The sequence below is a fragment of the Dermacentor andersoni genome, chromosome 9, assembly GCF_023375885.2.
Source record: "Dermacentor andersoni chromosome 9, qqDerAnde1_hic_scaffold, whole genome shotgun sequence".
Taxonomy (NCBI): domain Eukaryota; kingdom Metazoa; phylum Arthropoda; class Arachnida; order Ixodida; family Ixodidae; genus Dermacentor; species Dermacentor andersoni.
In genome coordinates, this window is record NC_092822.1 from 34918099 (window position 1) to 34940848 (window position 22750).

Sequence of the window (22750 nt, forward strand, 5' to 3'; positions counted from 1 at the left end):
ATGGATGAGTACACTTCGGTATTATTCAAAAACTTAGAATTAATATCGTCTATTCCTGGCGATGACGAAATCTTTAACTTACGAATCAAGTTCACGACAACATCATAATCAATTAACAAGTGTTCCATGTGAGAAAAATTCATCTCAACAACTTCAGGTAGAGAAGCACAAGGCAACACGTTATTCAATAATGACTTAGAAAACACTTAATTGAGTACAGAAGAACATTCTTCTTGCGGAACAACAGCACCATCTACATCAGTTAACGATGTTATCTTACATTCGAAACGCTTGACAATTTTCCAAAATTTTTTAGTATTTTCAGTCAGCAGAGATGGAAGCGTATTGTAAAAGAAAACGCGTTTAGCTTCTTTGACTGAGTTTTTAAACAGTGAAGCAACCTGCTGATACGCACGCCAGCTATCAGTTGTGTACCGGTCTTTTTTTTTCTTTTTAGTTTGGCGAAACAGCCGCTTCTTCCTGTTCAAGGTGCGTTTTAGGGATGCATTAAACCACGCTGCTCGATGGTTACACCGGACAACTCGCAGGTGTATGTGTTTTTGTACCAATTCATTAAATTTATTTTTAAAAAGCGACCAGTTCGGTTCAACGCTCCGAGTGTAAAAGTCCATTCGTCCATTTGTCCTCGTTAAGGTTTGCCGCAATCGCATGAATCTCGGTTTGCTGTGCCTCGCCTTTCCATTCCGCCGCCCTCGAATGGTTGCGTCCTTGTGATCAGCTTCTGATGCGTCACACTGCCTAGGAAGAGCCAGTCGCCCCAACGGTGCCCCTGGGGATCGAACCCGCGACCAATCAGAAATTATAAATGAGGAGTAGGACACACGAATGATTGAGTTTCCGCGTAATCCAGACACCACCTGTCCTGTCCACTACTTCGTCTGGCGTCCCGTCTGAAGCCGCGGTTCCTTTCCTCACTGTTTTAAACAGAGATTCGAGGCCCGTGTGCTCGTATTTCTAGCACCCAAAGAAGGCAACGCTGTAGAGGAAGAACGTGGCATTATACTACTAGCATGTTTTATTTTAATGTTGACAGAAATACTTTTTTTTTTATTCGCCTGTGCAGGTCGGCACAAATCTACTTATTGCGCTGAAGTACTCGGATATGTATGCATTACTTGAACGGAAAACCAATGGGCACACATCACTAACAACATAATTGAATTGAATGAGTATTCAACTAATAAGTTGAGCAGATACACTGCAACACACGCAATAAATCCAGCGATTTCACCAGGCTCGTCCGCTTCCGACGAAACTTCGAGATAAGCACCAGTTTTGAGACAAGCGCAGTCAAAATTGGGGTGAAAATGCACTGTTGTTCCACTTCGTTTTTTTTTTTAACGAAACACAAATCGCGGCCCCAGCGGCCGTATTTCGATGGGAGAGAAATGCGAAAACAACCGTGTACCGTGCACGATTATGCGCACGTTCAAAAAACCCCCGGTGGTCAAATTTAATCCGCAGTCCCCCACTACGGGTGCCTCGCAATCATATCGTGGTTTCGGCGCGCAAAACGCCAGAGCTTGAACAAAAATCACACGCACACAACACAAAAACGCCTTATACGCATTGAGGCTAGAATGTTGCTGCAGCAGCGTTGCATGTCGTTGCAAACTTTCGGAACGCGAATCTCAAAACTGATGTCATACTTACAATTCGTTTCTAGTGAATACAGCCGTACAATTCACCGGCTACACTTCGTAAATAGGAATTTGTGGTGTAAAAGATGTAGTTTAATAGCTATAAAAATAATGTCTGCCTCTGGTACTAACTCAAACAGTGGAATTGTGCAACCGATCATAGGTAATTTGTAAAGATTATGTTAACAATACAATTAAACATCCCGTATGTATCGCAAGCGTTAAGCCTCTCCCGGATCGATGTTTGCTGTGAGGCATCTGCCGCTGCTTCAGCAGATACGATATCAGAGTAGGAGATACTCCAGATAGCTTCCCTGCCCTCCCCTCTTATGGAACGCTTTTTCTTATCCTCGGTATAATTTGTGTCCCGTAGTTCGAAAGACTGTAATGATCACACCAAAAACAACCCTATCCCTACGCAATAAGTTCGTTCCTTGCGAAACTATTGTAAATATAGTTTGACGAGGGACGAATGTTTTTCTTTGCAAAGATATTGCTTTTTATACTATATTCCTCAAATAACGCAGCAAAGAACCGCAACACTAATCTTATCGGAGGAAACGTAAATGGTGTAATAGCCAAATCATTACTTCCAAGGGTCGATTATTAATTTATTGTTTTGTCATCAAAACATAACCAAACTTACCTCTGACTTCGCATTCTCAAAAACTTCGTTCCCCCAAAGCAGAACGATAGTGTTCTTTTTCATTTATTTATTTATTTTTATTTAAATAATGATTTTTTTATTGGTACTTATAAAACAATTTACTTATTTTTATTTGCGACTAACCTATATATAACTAAGGCGTTTTGTCTCTACTTGAGACGCACTAGATTTGATCTTGCTGTCCGATTCCAAATCTAGTTCGCCGATTCATGTACATGCAAACGCAAGTATGCTCTCCATTCATTACCTATGAAGCCTACATGAACTTTACTGCATGTAGTAGGGAAGGATTAATTTTACCAACTGCTTTAGACTATTATTTAGACTATTAATACGTTGGATTGAGTGAAAATTCTCGAAAATTCGTAAATCATGGGGCAAAGAAGTGTTATGGGCTATAACGTAAGTGTCCGCCTAGTGGATATTGTTACAATAGTCCAGCGGGGTTAGTGACCTTCTAGCCTCTCCCGCACCACTGCGACGAATAGCTTCGCGAGGCCAACAAATGCGACTCCCTCGGACAGACTACCGGCGCCAGCAAGGCAAGGCAGGTTTGGCGGACCGAGTATTGTTTGTTGGTTCACTGTCGCCTACACGGACCAATGGGAGCAAGAAACCAATGGAAAAGTGTGTTCTAAGGCTTTACCTCACGGACCCCGGTAACCGCCGCAATCGTTTGACAAACGCTCCAGCTAGCTGCAGGGTCATGCCGGGAACCAATACGCGCCAGCTAGAACCAAGCGTGACAGACCCTGTCTACGAGGCTCCCCCCTCCTTTCTGTGTGTGCAGTGAACGAAGGTGCGGGACTGAGTGCCTGAACTCTCGCCCTCAACGCGGGTTCCACGACGACTTTGGACGCTCCGACTGGAGGAAGGTCGGAACGCCGTTTCCCTGGCCTAGGGATCTAGGGAGGTCAGAGCGTTCTTAAGCGGACGTTCGTAGCATTCTCGGTGTACTTCACTTCCGTCATGCTGGACTAATGGGATGTAACGTTCGCCATTCTTCATGTAGATATCTTAAATAAACCCACTACTAGTCGTTCTCGATGACAACAAGTTCCTCCCTTCAACAAAGCCCTTAGCGTGGATGAGTCGGAAGACGGCATGGGCCAGCTACCCCCTTTTATATGCCTTGTCCCAACCCCGACAACAGGTCAATTTCATCTGCTCCTGAAGTTATGGTTGACTGGTTGGCTCCTATCTAAAAGAGACAGGCGCTCCACAGTCAGTCAACAGTTCTGCGGCAGACGAAGTGCACATGTCCACAAGGTGGACACTTATAGAATAGACCCCACGTGATGCCTTCTGATGGAGACTGCAGTAGACGGGCGGAAATGAAAGCACTTCCAGTTAGTGCTGGCACGTTGTGTCTTTCGACGTGTTGCCCACCTATTAGGGCTCTGTTGAACCTTCTTTTGATAGCACTGGCTGAAGAAACAGGTGTATTAGTCCCAGAGAATGTCCTAACTCGCCTCCCACTCGCCTGCCCTCACCGTGGGAATGGCAGACCATTGAATGCGACAGCTCTTTCGTAGAAATATTTAAGCGGGCGCCAGAAGCAAATATACAATTCCATTTCCGTGAACTTCAGGAGAAATACTCCTGTACAGAATACTATACAGGCGCTTCCAAGTCCCGTAATGGAGTTTCCTACGCTGCTCTGGGACTTTCATTTTCAGTATCCGGGGCACCAAATCCACACACAAGTATCTTTACAGCGCAAACCTGCGCTATACTCACGGCTATTCAAAACAAAAGGCTCACAAACCTTGCTAGGGCTATTGTGTTTACAGATTCTTTAAGTGTAGTCACAGCCATACTTAGCCCAAAAAAATATAGGTACTCAATTTTTAGTGAGCTGTACAGTCTCTTGCGCCCAATATATATGTCAAATCAAGTGATCTTCATATGCTGGGTACCTGGTCACACAGGTATAAGAGGTAACGAAGCTGTTGACGAAAGCGCTCCGTCAGTAACTTTTAGCGACACAGATGGAAATATCCCCATCCTTGCCACAGACCTAAAGCATTTTCTACGACGTAAATTGAGGACTCATTGGCAAGGCGAGTGGTACAAGCAATGAATAAGCTTCACAGAATAAAACCATAACTGGATAACTGGACATTTACGAAAACAGCACGGTACAAGGAAGTACTTCTTTGCCGATTGAGGATAGGCCACGCATACAGTACTCACCCTTATATCTCGACTAGGGGCGATCCGGCAACTTGTAGTAAGTGCGGCAATAGTCTGACAGTGCTACATCTTCTTATTCAGTGGCCTGCAATAGAAACAGAGAGGATAAAGTATTTCCCTTCTGATATCACCGAAAATATACCTCTTCACCAGCATGTTCTCTTAGCGATGAACCGCTTTTTAATTTGCAAATAGTCTTAGATCTCTTAGCTGAAACCGACACCCTGAAAATCATTTGGCCAGGCAACTTTTAGCACATGACTAACCGCCCTGCCTTGAAGGGCTCTCTTGAAACTCTGGTGTCACTGCTATCCTTTATTGCATCATGTGTTAATGAAAGCCCATTGCCATAGCCCACATCACTACCTAGTCAGGGTCATTACTTTAGCACCTACGTATATTCTACGCCACTTAATGCGACAGGTTTTAAGCCCTTTCACAGCCATGTCCCATCCACCATGAGATATTCCTTGTGCACGCCATCCACAATACATCGTTAGCATTACCACTTGTCATGGCACTCTTTCGTCAAACGGTCATTTCGCCATAAAACACAACACATCATAGTCATCATCATCTTTCGACGTGTTCTCGCCGCATCAGCTTAGCTGCTTGCCTTAGAGGTGTTTTTACCGCATTTGCTGAGCGTTATGTACAAAGGTTATTCCTCCGAGTCGCACTGTGCCGTCATTTGGCTGCGCCAACAACCAGCGAACGAGCAAGCTGCTCATGCAAGAGCCCTGCGATCGATTTTCGATGATACACAGAAAGGAGAGATTGAAGAGGAAAGGCAGGGAGGTTAACCAGAGATGAGTCTCCGGTTTGCTACCCTACACTGGGGATGGGGGATAGGGATTAGAAAGATGGCAGAGGAAAACGCTAAAAAAAGAAGGAAAAAAAAACAAGCACACATGGAGGCACACACACAAAAGGCGTTCCAGTTAAAGTCGTTCACACAAGCCGGTAGATCGTAAAAAGCGCAATAGCGCTTGCACGGCCTTCTTCTGTGACGGTAAGTCCTTTCGATGTTGTAGACCACAAGTTTGTGTTTGAGTGGAGTACATTCCGCTGTACAAGTTTCCAGAGGCACTTGAGAACCGGCACTGTATGATAGAGGCCTTAAACAGAAAGGACTTTGTGCCCACCAAGCTTCTACTCGGTTCTCGGTTCTATTTCCGGGTGGAAACCTCGGAGATAAAGTCGTATACACAAAACTGCGTTTCGATGTGGAAGAAAGGTAAGCAGAAAGCGTTCGGGTGCGCCTGTCGAGTTCGTAACTTGTGCAGTGATTGCCTCTTTACGGGAAATAAGCAAGACTGCACGGAACTTGACGGTTTTCGAGCACTCTGTTATTCATAGGCGTGAACGAGCCTCATTCGAGTACATGTGACCGCGAAAAGGGAGAGCACTATGTGAGTAGCGTGCAATGAAGCAAGGCCGCCGACGCATCAATGCCTAACTTGATCTTTCATTTATTTATTTTTTCATTCCCACAATGTGTGGGTGCCTCAACACCTATAAATTTTCCGATGCTCACACTTAGCTTCGCGACAACCACGTTCCATCGTTGCTGACAAAGCCGGTGCCCCCTTCACTGTTGTCTTACATGAATACCCAAATTATTGCGTGTTGAATACGGACTGCGAGGGAGAAAAGAATGAAGCGCCCGTAATTCCTTGCAGACGCGAAATAAGATGTAATGCCTTTATTTCGTGCACACTGGACTGGCCTACAATAGTTGGTTATGTGGTTGAGTGTGTCCGCTGTCAGAGCAGAACGCTGCTCATCCTTGCTTCAAGGATGTCGAAGTCTGACGTAAACACCCAAGAGTTAGAGCTCTCCCTACGACTGCTTGCAAAACTTGGAAAACAGGTTTGTTCTACTCATATCAATCGCGGTGTCCTAAGACCAGTCGACGATCGAGACGACAAAGTCGTTTACAAATGCAGCACAATCTATGACGCTAGCGCGAGGCAAAAATATGCAAAAACATGCACAAAATAAACTATAGCGCACTAGATATCCTCTAGTATCTTTTCATAGAGCACTTCAAGCCACAAAAAAAAAAAAAAACTTCTGTAGGTATACAGATATCGCAGAAAGAAAGCTAGGCTAACTGGACAACTTTCCAACTGCTGTGAAGCAGACGACGCTACAGTTCTGTTGAATAAACACTGTGCCGCTGGCCCTTGTCGCAAAGTTATCTCCGCAGTATATTTCCGTGACCTGAAATGTCATCGCTTTAAAGGGGCCCTGAACCACCCCTCGGGCTTGGTGAAATAACATAGTCCGCGGGTAGCGCACGCTGTTGTGAACATCTCAGCCAAGTTCTGCTGTCCTACGCGGTCCGTGGAGCTTGCAAGCGGAGCGCGAAGTCACCTTTCTCTCAAACGCTCTCGTTTCAAAAACCCCATGATCCTCGCTCTTTTCTGGGAGCTCGATCTCGTCATAAAGCACACCCCAATACGCGGCTGCTATTGGTGGCGGCGCTCGGCTACACCGCGGCCGCCGCGAGGTGCCGCCACGAGTCCAGTGGCTAAGCTAAGCGCATAGAGCTTCCTGGGAAACTCTATCGCTAAGCGCACTGCGGCTCTCTGAGGAAAGCGGCGTTTGGTTCACGTTTAGAGCGGCATAGGCACCGAATCGGAAACTTGAACTGCGCGCCACGGTGACGTCTCCGCCGTAGCCTTCGCAGTGCGAGGCAACGGGGGAGGAAGGGGAGCACAGCTGAGGCCGTGTTTGATTACCGAGGACTCCGCTTCTGCTGAACGCATTGAAGCACGTTTTGCGGCGAAGTGGTTCCGAAATAGCCTACCTTTCCTTGAAATGCCTTTCTCCACATCGATAAAAAGTGGTCCAGGGCCCCTTTAAAGGGACACTAAAGGTTACCAGAAACTCAAGTTGAAGTGGTAGATCAATGTTCCAGAACGTCTAAGGCGTAAATATAATCGCGAACAGAGCTTTAGTAACCGAGAAATTGAGGTAAATGCATGACACGATTTGAGACCCCCCAGCGACATTCCGGTACTAGCCCGATGACGAAAGCACTCCTAATAATTTGTGTTACTAATACTCAACTACTCCTATTAAAAATATCATTTCATTCGTTTATAAGACGGAAAGAAATGCTACTTGTCTACGTCTATTCGATTCCAAGATAAAATAACATTTTGACGTTACCCTTCAGTAATATGGGTGTTAGAAAGGTTTCGTTTTCGTTCGACTCTGCGCGCTCGACTCTGCGCCGCGCACGCTTTGGAGTTTCAGTAGTTTGGTTATCGGGTCGTGCTGTGAGGGTTCTGCTGGCTCGCGAAACTTTCATTTGGAACAAGCAGCGGGAATACCACGTCCATGTGATGTCGTGGGAAGTTCTCGTTGCTTTCCCGCTCTGCAGAGCCGGTGTCGAGGCCGCTGTAGTATTACGCAACGACGCCGGCAGCGCGAGCCCTCAGCAGCAGGTCGCGCTCGTCAGTGCTCAAATCGCTGAAGTTGAGCCCACCATCGCGAGCCAATCTGTCGGTGTCAGGGTCCATTGCGACGAGCGTCGAAGTTTGCGTCATAGAATGAAGTACCAGCTTATGGGCGTCTTGCACTGGAGTTTGATAAAGCCCCTCAATCTCCCAAAGTAGCGCCATTCACTTCCCTCCTCCTCCGCTCGGCGAGGCCTCGACGGTGGCGCCGCCGGTGGTGGGCCTGCCGTAGCAGACGACGGCTAACACGCTACGGGAGGAAATCCGCAGAAAAGTTCATTCGAGCCCTGCGGGGCAGTTTTTTCAATCGAGATCTTTCTTCGCCAGTCGGTAGCTGACCTTTAGAATTTCGTGTTGGAATTGCGGAAGAAATAGAGAAAAGGACCATTATTCAAGGCGTATTTAAGGCGTAAAGCGCGCCACGTTGAGATTTCGTGTTGCCGAAACATGACGCAAGCACGCGGTGTACTCAAACACACGCATAATTACCAAAGTTTCAGGTGTTGACAGTGTGAAAATATGTGTACGTGGTTTCGTAGGTTCATTTACGTACCTGCAGGATACTTTTGTTCGGCCGGCGCGTGAGAGATTGCTGACCGCACACAGCCGGAATGGCTGTGTGCGGTCAGCAACGCCTGGCAATAGAGCCGTTTTTTTCATTGGTAATCGTTCTTTGGTTCTTTGGTAATCGTGACGATATATTGTTTTTTTTTTACAAGTACTGCTCCAAGAGGGCACGTGTAATGGCTAGCGGAGGCCTCCGAAGAGCACGTGACATTACAATAATGCAGGCGTCGCAGGGAGCGTTCGCATACAAAATTGGCTGTCCGCGATCTTATACCCCTTTGGCATGCACAGGCTTCGGCGAGCCCCATCCAGCCCCGGTTGTAGCTTTGGTGTTCCCATTGCCGCTTTGGTGCCCTGGAGGCACCGTCTATAATACGAAACAATGACAAGGGGTTACAACTAGTAAATAAAATTTATTGAATAAATACAATCGCGCCGAGGCGCCAACTTCTAAAGCAGCGCTAGCGCACCCGCGCGAGTATTATGAACCGCCAACGAGGAATTTACCGGCCCACGTACGACTCTACGATCAAAGCGCACGTTAAACATCCCCAGGTAAGTTAGATAAAGTTATCCGGAGCCATCCACTACGACCTGCATCCTAGCTTTAGTCGCTTCGGAACGTTAAAAACGTTAATCACCACAAACCAAATCAATACACGCGGGCGTACATTCGAAGCTAAAAGACTGCATCGTAAGTCATATTGAGCCTTGCAAAAGCGTCGAGAATGTGCTAACTTCTGGTTGAACTCAAAACACACCCTGAATAAAGTCGATTTTATGTCACAGGCCAGCTGCAGATGCGTGCATTTCACCGCAAGACGAAACTACATGAAGCAAAGAGAGCACATTCGAATAAAAAAGTCAAACAACGCGCTAAAAACCGCGCAGAGCATGAACACATACTATTTCGAAGCGGAAGGCGTGAACTAGGCTCGAAATAAGAGGTTGTGAGTAGCCGTGGCCTTTACTTCACTAAGCCGTGCGTTCTTTTCCACTTCCTCGAAGTAAGCCAGCCCGATCCTGCGAATCCACACTTCTTGCGTTGCGCCCGCCGGACCGCAAAGCAAAAAGCTTTTTGCCCTCGCTGTGTCTGTTGCGGCAACCGAAGGCGCAGCAGCATGGCATCACAATTAAGTTCTCGGCCCTACACATTATATTACGCTAACGCACTCCGTCAGTCCGCCTGCCGTAGTTTCGTCGCGCAGGCCCAACAATGGAGGTCGGCGCGCGCTGAAAAGAAAAAAATATACAAAAGCGCGGCGCCTGCTCCGCGCTCGAAAGAAAAAATATACAAAAGCGCGGCGCTTTCTTCCACGTGACACAGATTGGCCAATGGGGGAGCGGAGGAGGCTGGGGCGACAGGAGGCGTGGAGGAGGACGCGCCAGGGTGAGCGGGGTGGCGGAAAGATCTAAGAATGGCGCTACTTTTGAAAAATTGAGGGGCTTTAGAGTTTGAGGTATAGTAGCGGCGCCTGGTGGCTGTGCGGGAAACGACATCTGGGTCGTACCAGCTTGGGTCGTATTGAGACCTGGCTGTGGCGAAGCACGTTTCTAGGCCGAGTTTTGCGTCGATTCGCACTTTTTATGCCCTGTTGCGAGTGCGAAAAGGTTCGTCACTTCTCACAGACCACGCCGACCACGCTGCGAGCTCGCCGCAGCCTATAGTTTAACGAAAACGGACTCTCCGTGTGCCGTGGGACGTAATGCTCGGAGCAGAAGGAATCGGTGACGCCGATCCAGAGAGACCTAGCCCAGCCTCGAAAAGGCGTCACCGTCATTACTTCTGCGTCGTGGGCTGCCATGAACAAGAAGGCCTGAATCCCAACATCAGATTCTACCGTTTTCCTTCAAGGCCTCACGAAGTGGAGCGTCGGGCGCGCTGCATAGCTGCAGTTCGTCGCGCTGAGTAAGCGAAACTTCATGCCATGCTGACTGCTTCGCCTGTCTTGAAGCTTGCTTGATTATCTGCGTTCGAAATTTCGGTCTTTTGCACCAACAGTCCCGACAGCAAACCGACATAGCAGCAGGCATGGCTGGTAATTCACGATTCGAGACCCGGCCACAGCAACAATTAACAATTCGACCGATGCGAAGTGGTGAAGTGTGTGCAAATGAACACAAATGGTCGGGCTCATTCGATGACAATTCACTACTACACTACAAGTAGCATAGGTTAAAAGAGTTAAATGCGCTCATCCTTGATCTCAAGCCAGCACGTTGAGGCAGCGCAGCAAGGCAGTATTGATTGCATGCAGCACATCGATGTTCGAGCGCTGTCATTAAAAGCTACATCAAGCGAGCAGCGCACAAGCCCGCGCAACAGCGCGATTCGCACGTACGTGCGAGCTCATATCCATTGCATCAGCTTAGCTGCATGCAGTCAACAAAGATTGCAGGAGGCCCGCCGTTTGGCGGCATGTCGAAAGACCGCTTTCGTCGCGGCGCGTACGATCGTGCACTCGAGCAGTTCGTACATCGCGGCGCGTACCGTCGTGTGCTCGAGCAGTTCCGTACACATTTTGTCTGCTTATCGCTGCTGTGGATTCATGTATAGCACGCATTTCCTCGCGTTTGTGCGCCTGAATCTAGCAGGTAGCGTGCAAACCTTACCTCTAGTTCCACTTCGTACGCAACTCGCTTCACTTGCGATTGACACCGTGCTAAAACTTCGCCGCCTAATTCTTGAACGGCGTGCACGTATTCGGCACTGCATAATTTCTTGCCTTTACGCAGCGTGCCACCCCTGAAAAAATCTTCGGCGCCCGATATACGCAGCAGGCCGTGCTACAACACAACCCAAAGTGGAGGGTCCATATTGTAAAGTGCTTTCCAAAGTAGACGACCGAGCTTGGTACGACCCATTTTAGGACAGAGGGCGCTTTTTAGCACCTTTCTCGCAGTGCCCCCTGTGCAATGCAAGAGCGTTTCTCCTTCCGCTAGCCACCATACTCCCGCTTTCGCTCTGCTGTCGGCTCTGTCTCAGCTCTGTTTCTGGCCGCGCGTTTGCGTTTTGCGCAGAAAAGCCGTAGCGCCGTCTGCGGACGCCGTAGTACTCACCGATGGCGCAACGTCACTATGAGACCATGATGTCAGTACTCCTCGATCGGAGGGCGGGCGATTTGAACTGCGCTAGAGGTACGCGGACGCTTCAGAACGCATTTTCTCTTAAAATAAGTCTCTCCTTGGCACGAAACAAGCGTTTCGAGGTTTCTGGGATGGTATTTCAACAGTTTACGTTGACTTAATAGTAACCTTTAGTGTCCCTTTAAGCACTAACACAAGCTTGTATCTGCATCAAATTATCGACCCGACCGCCAATACCCACGGTTCGTATGATCCGCATGGGTTTTTACGTCAATGCGGTATTTTATAAAAAAACATTTGAAACATTTTTCTACCATATTGGGGTTATAGATTACTTATATAAGCTAGTATAGTATGTAATGGATTAAACAGGCGCTCACTGATAATAACTTGTCGCTGACTGACGTCGATGGTTTATCGTCGGTCTCATCTGTAGTGCACAATGGAGGTGCGGCACCTGCCACGCCACCTGGCGGTGCGCATCGTCATTCGAGCATAGTGAGAAGCCTGGTAGCTGCCAGGTCGCTGTTCCTCCTGCACAGCCGGAATGTCCTTGCGTGCTGCGTGGCGACAATACATCGTGACCGCGTGTAGTAAGAACACCGACCGAGTAGTTGAAGCGCTACGCTAAAACCTTGATATTGCTTTCAGTGCTTCACCCGTTACGCTAAACTACTAAACATTGTTACTCTGCTATCATACAGATGTCTGTATTGTTGGTTTAACTATGCCATTCGTGTATCTGCCTTCTCCTTTCACCGATATCAGTTTACATGTGGAAGCTTTTTTCGCGGCGTGCAATGTGCTCGCTGACGATAAGAAAGCAGCCGTTATCTCGTCCTGTCTCAATTGTTCAGCAATCTCCAGTAGCGCGATGACGTACACTCGCGTACAAAATATTACGGGACACGCGAGCGCGTGCCGAAACTGCCTGGCGCGCGTTATGCCGTCGAACCATTGTTACGCGCATACGCGTCCACCCGTGACTGCAAGCGTGCATGTTTTGCGCGCTTCCTCCTTGCGCGCCGGCGGTATCCGAGAGCAGCCGCGAGGTAGCCCTGCCACGACTGGCGCTGTGGCGGCTTCGAGGGGCCCAACTATGCGAATCGTGAGCTGGCGCTGGCTGCTTGCTGCGGATGCTTTTAACGCGATAGCGTTAAGGAGCCCGTGTCGCGGGAGATCCGGCGTTCGGTGTCGCATCGGCAAAAAGATTTTACAAACACGTATACCCAGCGCTTCTATATGATGCAAGGCATTGACTGAAATAATTCAATTTCAAAAGCTAAAACACGCAGGAAAATCGTAAACTACGACTTGCACACAACCTACAGACATGATAGCTCTCGGATTGTAATTTCACAATACCACAAAAAGTAATTCTGTTACGCTAAAACTCAAACGAACCCCTTCACAAACACAAACCGGCCGCGGCGTTCACAGACCGGTCGCGGCGTCCGCAACTTTGCGCGCGCCGGTGTCTTGCATTAAAAGGGACACAAATATTAAGTCAACGCGGACTCTTGAAATACCATCCCAGAAACGTCGAAACGTTTGTTTCGTGCGAAGAAGAGACTTATTTTAAGAGAAAATGGGTTCTGAAGCGTCCGCGTAACTCTAGCGCAGTTCATATCGCCCGCCCTCCGATGGAGTGGTGACGTCATGGTCTCATATGGTGACGTTGCATCGTCGGTGAGTAAAACGGCGCCCGCAGACGGCGCTACGGCTTTTCTGCACAAAACGCAAACGCGCGGCCAGAAACAGAGCCCACATGGAGCCGACGGCATCGCGAAAGCGAAACTATGGGGCTAGCGGAAGTGAAAGCGCGCGACAATACGTTGGCTCTCTATTTAATGACGCCAACTTCGACCCTCGTAGCAAAGGACGACCCCGACAACGACACATTGGCTCGCGATGCTGGGCTCGACTTCAGCGATTTAGGCACTAACGAACGTGACCTGCTGCTGAGGGCTCGCGCTGCCAGCGTCGTTGCGTACTATTACGACGGCGGCCTGCTTTCAAAGACACTCCACACGACTTCAGTAAGTCGGCGTTGAACTCGTAGTACTCTGGGCGAAAGTGCAGCGAGCACACTACGTGGTTTTTCGGAAGTTTCCCAGCGCGCTTAACCACTTCGCCACTTCAAAGAGTCAAAGAGTTTATTCAGACAACGTATGGTTCAGTTGCCTAGGGCGCAGACCAAAAAGCATTTGGATGTCGAACGGAGAGGTTCACTCCTTGGCACATAGTGATAACTAACGTTCGCTTCGCCGCTGCGACTGCCGTTGGCCAAGTTCCGCGGACAGATGGCGCATCCCACGACATAACATGGGCCTGACATCCTCGCTGCTTGTTCCAAATGCAAGTTTCGCGAGCCAGCAGGACCACCGCAGCACGACGCGATAACTAAAACTCCAAAGCGCGCAGAGTCGAACGTAAACGAAACCTTTCGATCACCCATACTACTGAAGCGTAACGTCAAAATGTTATTTTTTTCTTAGAACCGAATAGAAGTAGACCAGTGGCATCTGTTTTCGTCTTATAATCTTATGAAATTATCTTTTTAATACGAGTAGTTGAGTACCAGTGACAAAAATTGTGATGAGGAATGCCTTCGTCATCGGGCTATAGTGCCGGAATGTCGCTGGGGGTTCTGAAATGTTGTCATGTATTTACGTCAATTTCTCGGTCACTAAAGCTCTGTTCCCGATTACGTTGACGCCTTAGACGTTCTAGAGCATTGCTTTATCACTTTAACTTGACTTCATACTAACCTTTAGTGTCCCTTTAACTCCAGCTGGCGTTCGCCTCCGCCGCATCGCGAACCGCTCAAGAGGCGATGGTTCCGCCGCAAAGCTCGCTGTTCATGCACTTCTCCCTTCCTCTCCTTCAAAAGTCACTACATGCACACACACACAACCACACACACACACACACACACACACACACACACACACACACACACACACACACACACACACGGCACGCGTTTCCAGGTTAACATTAGGATTACATATGCTCCAGTTGCCGGAAAGGTGAGGAGCATTCAAGGATGTTTGAATGCTATCGCATTCCACTGTTAAAGCGCAGCTTAAGCATCGTTCAAATTTTTTCTCGAGTCACGGGCGAGGACGCATGGCGCCCGGTCGCGAACGCAACAAGTCATCTGTTTTTCTTTCTTTTTTTTTGCGCTGCGCCTTCTCGTGGCCAATCTTCGTTCTTTCTTCCTTTTTACTTTTTCCTTTAGCAAGAAAGCGTGGCAGAAAAGGAGCTCTGTAGAAGGAGACAACCAAGACGAGAATGAAACATCGGGGCAGCGATCGGAGATCGTCGTTGGGCACGTTCGTTCGGTTAACGGCGCGCGGGATTGGCCTACTCCGCGCCGACGCGGACGCGCGCAGCAGTCGCTCTCGACGACAGAGCGTGCGCCGCCAGAAGGCAAGGAGGGCCGTTTCGCCATATTTCGCCACGCGTTAGTGTATGTGACAACGGAACAAGCTCAGTGTATATGCACCAGCGGATGTGAAATCGGCGGTAGATGTATGGAACGGCTGTCGCCGACGATAACGAAACACCCGCCGCGTTATAAGCTCGGTATAAGAAGCCACCGCGCTCTTGTGCGAGCGTAGGATTCGTGTCTGAAGACGACGCCATGCCGGATCACCGACGAGGACGGGTGCACCGTTTTGACGGCCACGTCGTCGCCGGCGTCAACTGGCGACCGACGCGGTTCGTCGACGATGTTCCCAGCTCACGCGTGTGCAGCCTCTGCCGCATAATCCCCAAACGGATGGTGGTGTTGCCGTGCGGTCACAATCTGTGCCAATCTTGCTACGCGGGCAGTCACCACGAGTACTTAAGCCTGTGTCCGTTGGATCTACGGTCATTCCAAGAAGCGCAGTGCATCGCTTATCAATTCCATGACAGGAAAGCAATCACCGTGAAGGTGAGGAGAAAAACAATTTCTGTCACTTTTTCAGGGGGGGAGTAGCAAATTATGCATTAGTATATGCACAATTACGCTAACACATATCTGCACGCCTAAAGATTAGAGCGCCCCTTTTACTACTGCCTAAATGTAATGTACTAATTCACCCTGACAAAATGTTACTTTCTAGTGTCTATCAAAACTAACGCCATAGAACACAGACTCACTGTAGGCTCATGTGAAATATTCCGTTGTAACTCGGTATTTACTTATTTCTTAGTGTCGCAGAGAAGTGAGCAATACAAAAATGGCAACACCTTGAAATGTGCGACGTCACACTGACTTTTGGGCTTGTCGTTTCTGCGGTAAATTCAATGGGAAACTGGCGATAATTAATAACTTCCATGACAATTCAGGGATAACTTAGTGATAGTAAATCACTTCTATTCAAATATTGTTCATCTTTCCCTTGAAATTCGCACTGAGACATCAGAAAATGAAGCTGGGCACAGAACATAAATTCACTAGATACTCTTCTAAAAAATACGTTAACTTCTGAAAAACTACCATTTCTGCAAATTTTTATTTTAGGACATTATTCCTGAGCCGCAACTTCCAACCCCTCCCGCCCCCCCCCCCCCCCCCCGCCTCCCAACCATCCTATAAAAGCAATTTCGGCCCGTAGTGGGTGGGCGCATTCATATCACGAGCAAGCTAGATAGCAAACGAAAAGAAGATGGCGGTCTACACTGAACAAAAATGCCGCTGTCGCCCAAGATAAGCTAGGAACTTAAGAATAGTTGGAATATGGCGTCCTTTCTTCCTCGATTCTGGCTTACCAAGCCTGCTTTTGTGTGCAAGTAGCTGTCTTGCTATTTAGAAGCATAATTCAATGATTGACCTTCACCTAATATCCATGTTTGATGCATCTTTAGTACATAGACAGCGGCAAGTGCTGCTGGGCGATTTGAGCATACTTGCTTCCCCACAGAATCTGGCGTACACACTGCTTCGCACCGTAATTCATGTAAAGGCACGTTGTGAAAGTTAGGGACAGAAATAGAAGGCGCCTTTATTAAAAATTATTTGTTGGGCAAAAATTGTAATGAGTGTTTTATTAATTTTATTTCCTCTTAAGGCACACTGCTGGAACGAAGCGCACGGCTGCAAGTACAAGGGCACCATCGACCGCATGCTGCAACACTACGAGAACGAGTGCAGATTTCACACCGTGGAATGTGAGCGATGCGGCGAGGGAGTCCGGCACATAGACCTGGCGATGCACTATACATACGGAACCGGATGCAGTGCCGGTCCTTCTGCCGCGATCAGAGAGTCCTCGGAGCACACAGCGCTGACCCTTGCACACCTGAACGCCGCCCTTGCAGACGTGAAGGCGATGTTCGGATGCCTCAACCACGACCAGCTGCTGCCAGTTATTCAGAGTCAGTTGAATGAGCTTACGGAGCAAGCCAGAAACCAGGAAGCCAGGTTCGCCGAGATCACTCGCGAGCTCAGAGCATGCGAGCACAAATTAAAGGACGAGATGGCTCAAATCGCCGCCAAGATTTCATCCACCGTGTCGCACCAGCGGACAGCTCAGCAAAATCCATTGGAAGAAGCCAGCACGTCGAGGTCGCTGTCGCTGCGCTCGGAACAACATGAGATACGCCGAAAGCTGGAACACTTAGCCCACCTGGAACACTCGCGGAAAACTTCCCCGAAGACTAATTCCAACCGTGCCATTGCCCATTGTGAGCTTTGGCACGGTAGCGTTCGGCATTTGACCAGTGCGCTGTCGACAGCCGCGTCAATGAAGGAAATTGAGTGCGTGGAATATCTGCTGACCCTAGAAAACTGTGAGGAAATCATTCAGTGGCATGGATACGTGAAAACGTTCGCTGAGATTACGGTGTGGCACATGAGGGACACGTACTTTACGGTTACCGTTTCGAAGCACGGCGCTGCTTCTTCATCTGCCCTCGTTGTGAAGATCGAGTTTAACGGGACGCTGCAGGACTCCAAGTGTTGGCCGCCTTTCTGGAGAGTGTGCGCGGCGAGTAAAGTAACATCCATTGGACGTTCGTTCACTTCCGGTGTCAAGCCTTGTTTGTGCAGTCGCTGGGATCCCTCATTGGTACACTTCCACCTCCAATTCCATATTGACATTGCCTCGCTGGAAAATGACGGCTACCTCCGAGACGGACAGATAGGGTTCCGTATCTTGCTCAGCGATAGAGAGATGTACGGTAGCGTCAGAGAAGCACTGTATAACGTTCGTCATCGCAGAATGTGCACTGCACCGGAGAATCCTCCTCGCCACTTCACAAAATATGACACATGAGCTTAACGAATTTGCGATATCCTTTCTCCTAATAAAGTGAGCTCTGCGAAATTTCTTTTTTTAAATTTGCTATCCTTTGTAACTGTCAACCTATTGTTTTCTGACTTTACTGGCCGTTCATTTTGCTATTTCTTGTGCTAATACAGTTTTAGTTCCGAAATCTTGTGCTCCTAGAGTGGTTTCTGACCTTATGACGTTCACCACGATATTTTTCTCTCGGTTATTGCCGTGCGGCTGTTAAAGCAATTGATTTCAAGGCGACGTTCCTGTTTGATACTACGCTGTAGTACCACACGTTGTTCCGTGTCCGAAATACACGGCCAATGTCAATACATCGCATTTATTTATTTATTTATTTATTTATTTATTTATTTATTTATTTATTTAGAGATCCTTCAAGGCCCGAAGGCGTCACAGAAGGGAGTGCAACAAAATGCAGAGCACGTTCAGATAACAGGGTATAATATTGACAATAAAAAATTAGAAAGTTCGGATTAACAAAAGTATTCTTCAATAGTAGTTCTAAAAGCAGATGTATCGGTTATGTTAACAATTGAGGCCGGCAGATGATTCCATTCGTTGGTAGTTTTAGGAATAAATGAAGAAAAAAAATAGGTTCGTGCGACAGTGTGGAACGCTCAATTCATGGCGATGGTCAGTACGTGATGATATGTATGCAGGTTCGGACAAAAGTTCACTTTTTAATTCCGGATTGTAATAATAAATTTTGTGCAGCAATGGTAAGCGTGCTAACTTCCGTCGGCATGAGAGGAGAGGGAGGTGGAAAGTAGCCTTCCTAGATGTTACGCTTGATGTCCGAGAATAGTTAGCAACAATGAAATGTGGGCTACGATGTTGTATAGACTATTTCATTTGTTAAGTAATCCAAGCCAGGGTGCCATACAGAAGAAGCATATTTAAGCTTACGACGTATTAGTGTTTCGTATAGAAGTAGCTTTAAGTTAGCGAGTGCCATAGAGAAATTGCGACGGAGATAACCAAGCGTACGGTTAGCATTGTTAGTGATGTGGTTTGTGTGTGTTTGCCAGGAAAAATTTGATGTTATGTGGACGCCTTAGTATTTATAGGAACTGACTCCTTCGAGTACAGAGTTCTTCAAGTGATAGTTGGATAGGTTAGACGAAGCAGTCTTGCGGGAAATCCGCATTAGTTTGCACTTTTGCCTGTTAAGTCGCATTTTCCTAGTGTCGCACCGGTTAGTTACCTTGTCTAGATGATATTGTAGTTTTAGAGTGTCAGAAGTTGATGATATTGTTACGTAGAAACACGCACACGAAAAGCTATATACAAGTATATATTTACAAGAAAATACGCCGCACTTGGCCAAGAGGCAACAGCCCACGCTAGCCTCTAATCGTCGTCGTCGTCGTCGTCTGCACACTGCTCGCCTCTTCGTGATCGCAAATACTGTTCCGTAACACTACCCCCAGCGGCAAAATCGCCGTCCCGGAACGACTAAAGGTCAGACTCGTAAGCAGTGTAGTAGGCCTTGAGCCTACGAACATGCACGACATCACTAGATGCCAGAGGAGAGGACGAGGTTGAACCCACAGGAGCAATTTCGTACGTTCGTACGTCACAGGCGTCACCTGGCGCAGCACGCGGTAGGGCCCTGTGTATCGCGAAAGGAGCTTCTCTGAAAGTCCGACGTGACGAGAGGGCGACCACAGGAGCACGAGCGCACCAGGCAAAACTGTACGTCACAATGGCGCGCGTTGTACTAACCCTGCTGAGTGGTTTGTGATGCCGTCAGTCGAGCACGGCCAAGCTGGCGTGCATGGTCGGCGAGGGCGATGGCGTCGCGCGCGTACTCGCTTGTTGAGATCGCAGCAGGAGGAAGTGCCGTGTCTAGGGACAAGGTAGGTTCGCGACCGTAGAGTAGATAAAATGGAGAAAATCAGGTGGAATTGTACGCAAATGTGACGTAAGGAAGGGCAATGTCCCAGTCGCGGTGGTCCTTGGAAACGTACTTGCACAGCATATCGGTAAGAGCACGGTTTAACTGCTCTGTCAGGCCATTGGTATGAGGATGGTATGATGTAGTCAGCTTGTGTTGAATGGAACAGGAACGCACAATGTTGGCGATAACTTTCGAGAGGAAGTTTTGACCACTGTCAGTACGCAGCTGCCAAAGGGCGCCATTAAGTAAGATAATGTCACCCAAGAGAAAGTCCGCAACGTCAGTGGCGGAACTGGTAGGGAGAGCTCGTGTGATAGCGTATCGGGTGCCGTAATCAGTTGCGACGGCTACCCATTTGTTCCTGGAGGATGACGTGGGAAAGAGACCGAGTAGGCATAATCCAACACGAAAGAACGGTTCCACAGGGGCGGTGATCGGCTGGAGATGACCGGCAGGTAGCACCTGAGGTGTTTTGCGACGCTGGCACGGATCACAGACAGCAACATAGCGTCGGACGGAGCGAGCGAGAGCGGGCCAATAGAAGCGGCGGCGGACGTGGTCGTATGTGCGGGTTACCCCAAGATGTCCTGCAGTGCGTGCGTCATGCATCTCAAAGAGCAGTCTGTCGTAGATGTTTTGGCACGACAAGATCAGAGCCGTCAGGGAGCAAGTTACCTAGGATACAGAATGCCGCCCTGGAGGACATATCGGCGAACGGATACGTCGGTAGGTGTAGAGCGCAGACGCTCGATGAGTGCTCGCAGCGATAGGTCTTGGTACTGCTCATCGGCGATGTTAGCGAAGGCAGACACAGAGAAACACAACGGGAAGGCCACACATACCCTACACATGCTCTGCCAACAACTTACCCAAGTAATTCCCGTGATAAAGCGCATTGCAAACCGCCGACAAGGACACCAAGAAAAAGACGTGCTCCTAATTGTGCAAGCCCTCATATTTAGCCGATTAACCTACCACCTCCCCTACCATAATCTGACTCAGACTAAGATGCACCAGATGGACACCCTCCTCCCTTCGGCACTAAAGCCAGCTGTGGGACTACACCAAAATGCGTCTACGCAGCTCCTACGACGACTGGGTGTGCACAGAACTATCCGCTAACTAGTCGAAGGTCATCTTAAAAGCCAATTGCAACGTCTGCAACGAAAAATGCAAGGGTGCCACATTCTATTGCGGCTAGGAAACGGAACACCAAGAAAACCACAACAAGAAAACCGCACACTTCCTGCCCTTTATCAACAAAATTCACGTGCCCCAATTCCCTAGAATATGCACCCTGGCCGTCATAAAGGCCGAAGAAAGGCAAGAGCACAAGCCCTGGCTCGACTCTTTGGCGATAACACATCGAATACACCGGTCCTATACACTGACGTGGCCCGCTACCCACAGAAACGTGTCCTATGTTTAGTCCTACTAGATAGTACAGACATTCTGAGGGCTTCGGCCACGCCCAACACAGTGGACAGTGGCACGGCGGAACAGGCTGCTATCGCCCCAGGCATCGCACACGCTTTAACCATTCCGACACCGGATGGACCCATCACAGTCGTCACTGATTCACAGACCGCCTGCAGGACATTGGCACAAGGGCTGTTGACACCCTACACACACCGCATCCTTACATCATTACACCCCACTGCGTTACACAGGGTGCCTATCGTCTGGACACCTGGACACGCCTCTCTCCATGGTAATGAACGGGCTAATGCGGTAGCCCGAGAGCTTGCTAACCGCGCGCCATTGGAAGAGCTGTCCAACCCAGACGACGCACCTACAGAACCACTGACCTGCACTGAAACTACAATATTACAGAGATACCAGGAGACAATTCCCTCCACCACATGATTCCCTTAACTGAGGAGGTACCGTCACGCGGCGACAGCTTCCAACTAAATTCATTTCCCTGCCTCTCTTATCTTCCCCTGTTCCAGCCCACACAATATCCCTCATACTGTCCCTATTGTGGAGCAAGGGCCACCTTGGAGTGCCTACACCCTCCGGGTTACTCCTCTATTCCTTCGCCTTCTCCTGGGAGACTGCGTTGACCAGCTAAGACGCGCAAGAGCAGCGAAGGCTGATCCGGCAGGCACGCGGAGTGGCGCGAGCCAACGGGGCCCTGAGCTAAGGGCTCCACCCTACGAGGAAGTCACCCAATCTCATTTCAAATGAATGTTTCCCCTCTCTCTCTCTCTCTCTCTCCCTCTCTCTCTCTCTCTCTCTCTCTCTCTCTCTCCACGTAGACATTAGGATTGCATATGCTGCAGTTGCCGGGAAGCGTGAGGAGAGGTGAGGGAGCTTTGAATGCTATCGCAGTGCAGTCTTAAAGGCGAAGCTTAAGCATCCTTTGAATTTTTCGTGTACTCTTGGTGCGGACGGATCGCCCACGGTCGCGAACGCAACGAGTCATCTGTTTCAACGCGACAGCGTTAAGGAGCTCGTGTCGCACAAAAGCCGGTGTCGTCGGCTTCGGCGGCGTTGGCCGCGAGCGAAACATCCCGGAAGGCAATTCATAAATGAAACAACTTGCAAGATTGGGTTGGGTGGGAATCGAACCAGGGTCTCCGGAGTGTGAAACGGAGACGTTACTACTCAGACATGAGTTCGATCGTTCAAAGTGGGACAAAAACGCTTCTAGTGAATGCGGTGTTGCCTTACAAACGTGCCGTAGAAAGCTATACTGCTGTGTATATCGGTAATTATGAGCATGTAAATTACAGAAGTCGCAGTTAAACGCGTAGCGAAGTACGTGTATGCGACACTTCTGCGCTTTCCGCACACGCAGAGCCATCTTGCGGCAAACACAGAAGACCCCCTCCTCGCAATGCACGGGGCTGCCCCGACAAGTGGTGCGCCACGCGCTCATTGGGGCTGTGCGGGGACCGATGCAAAGG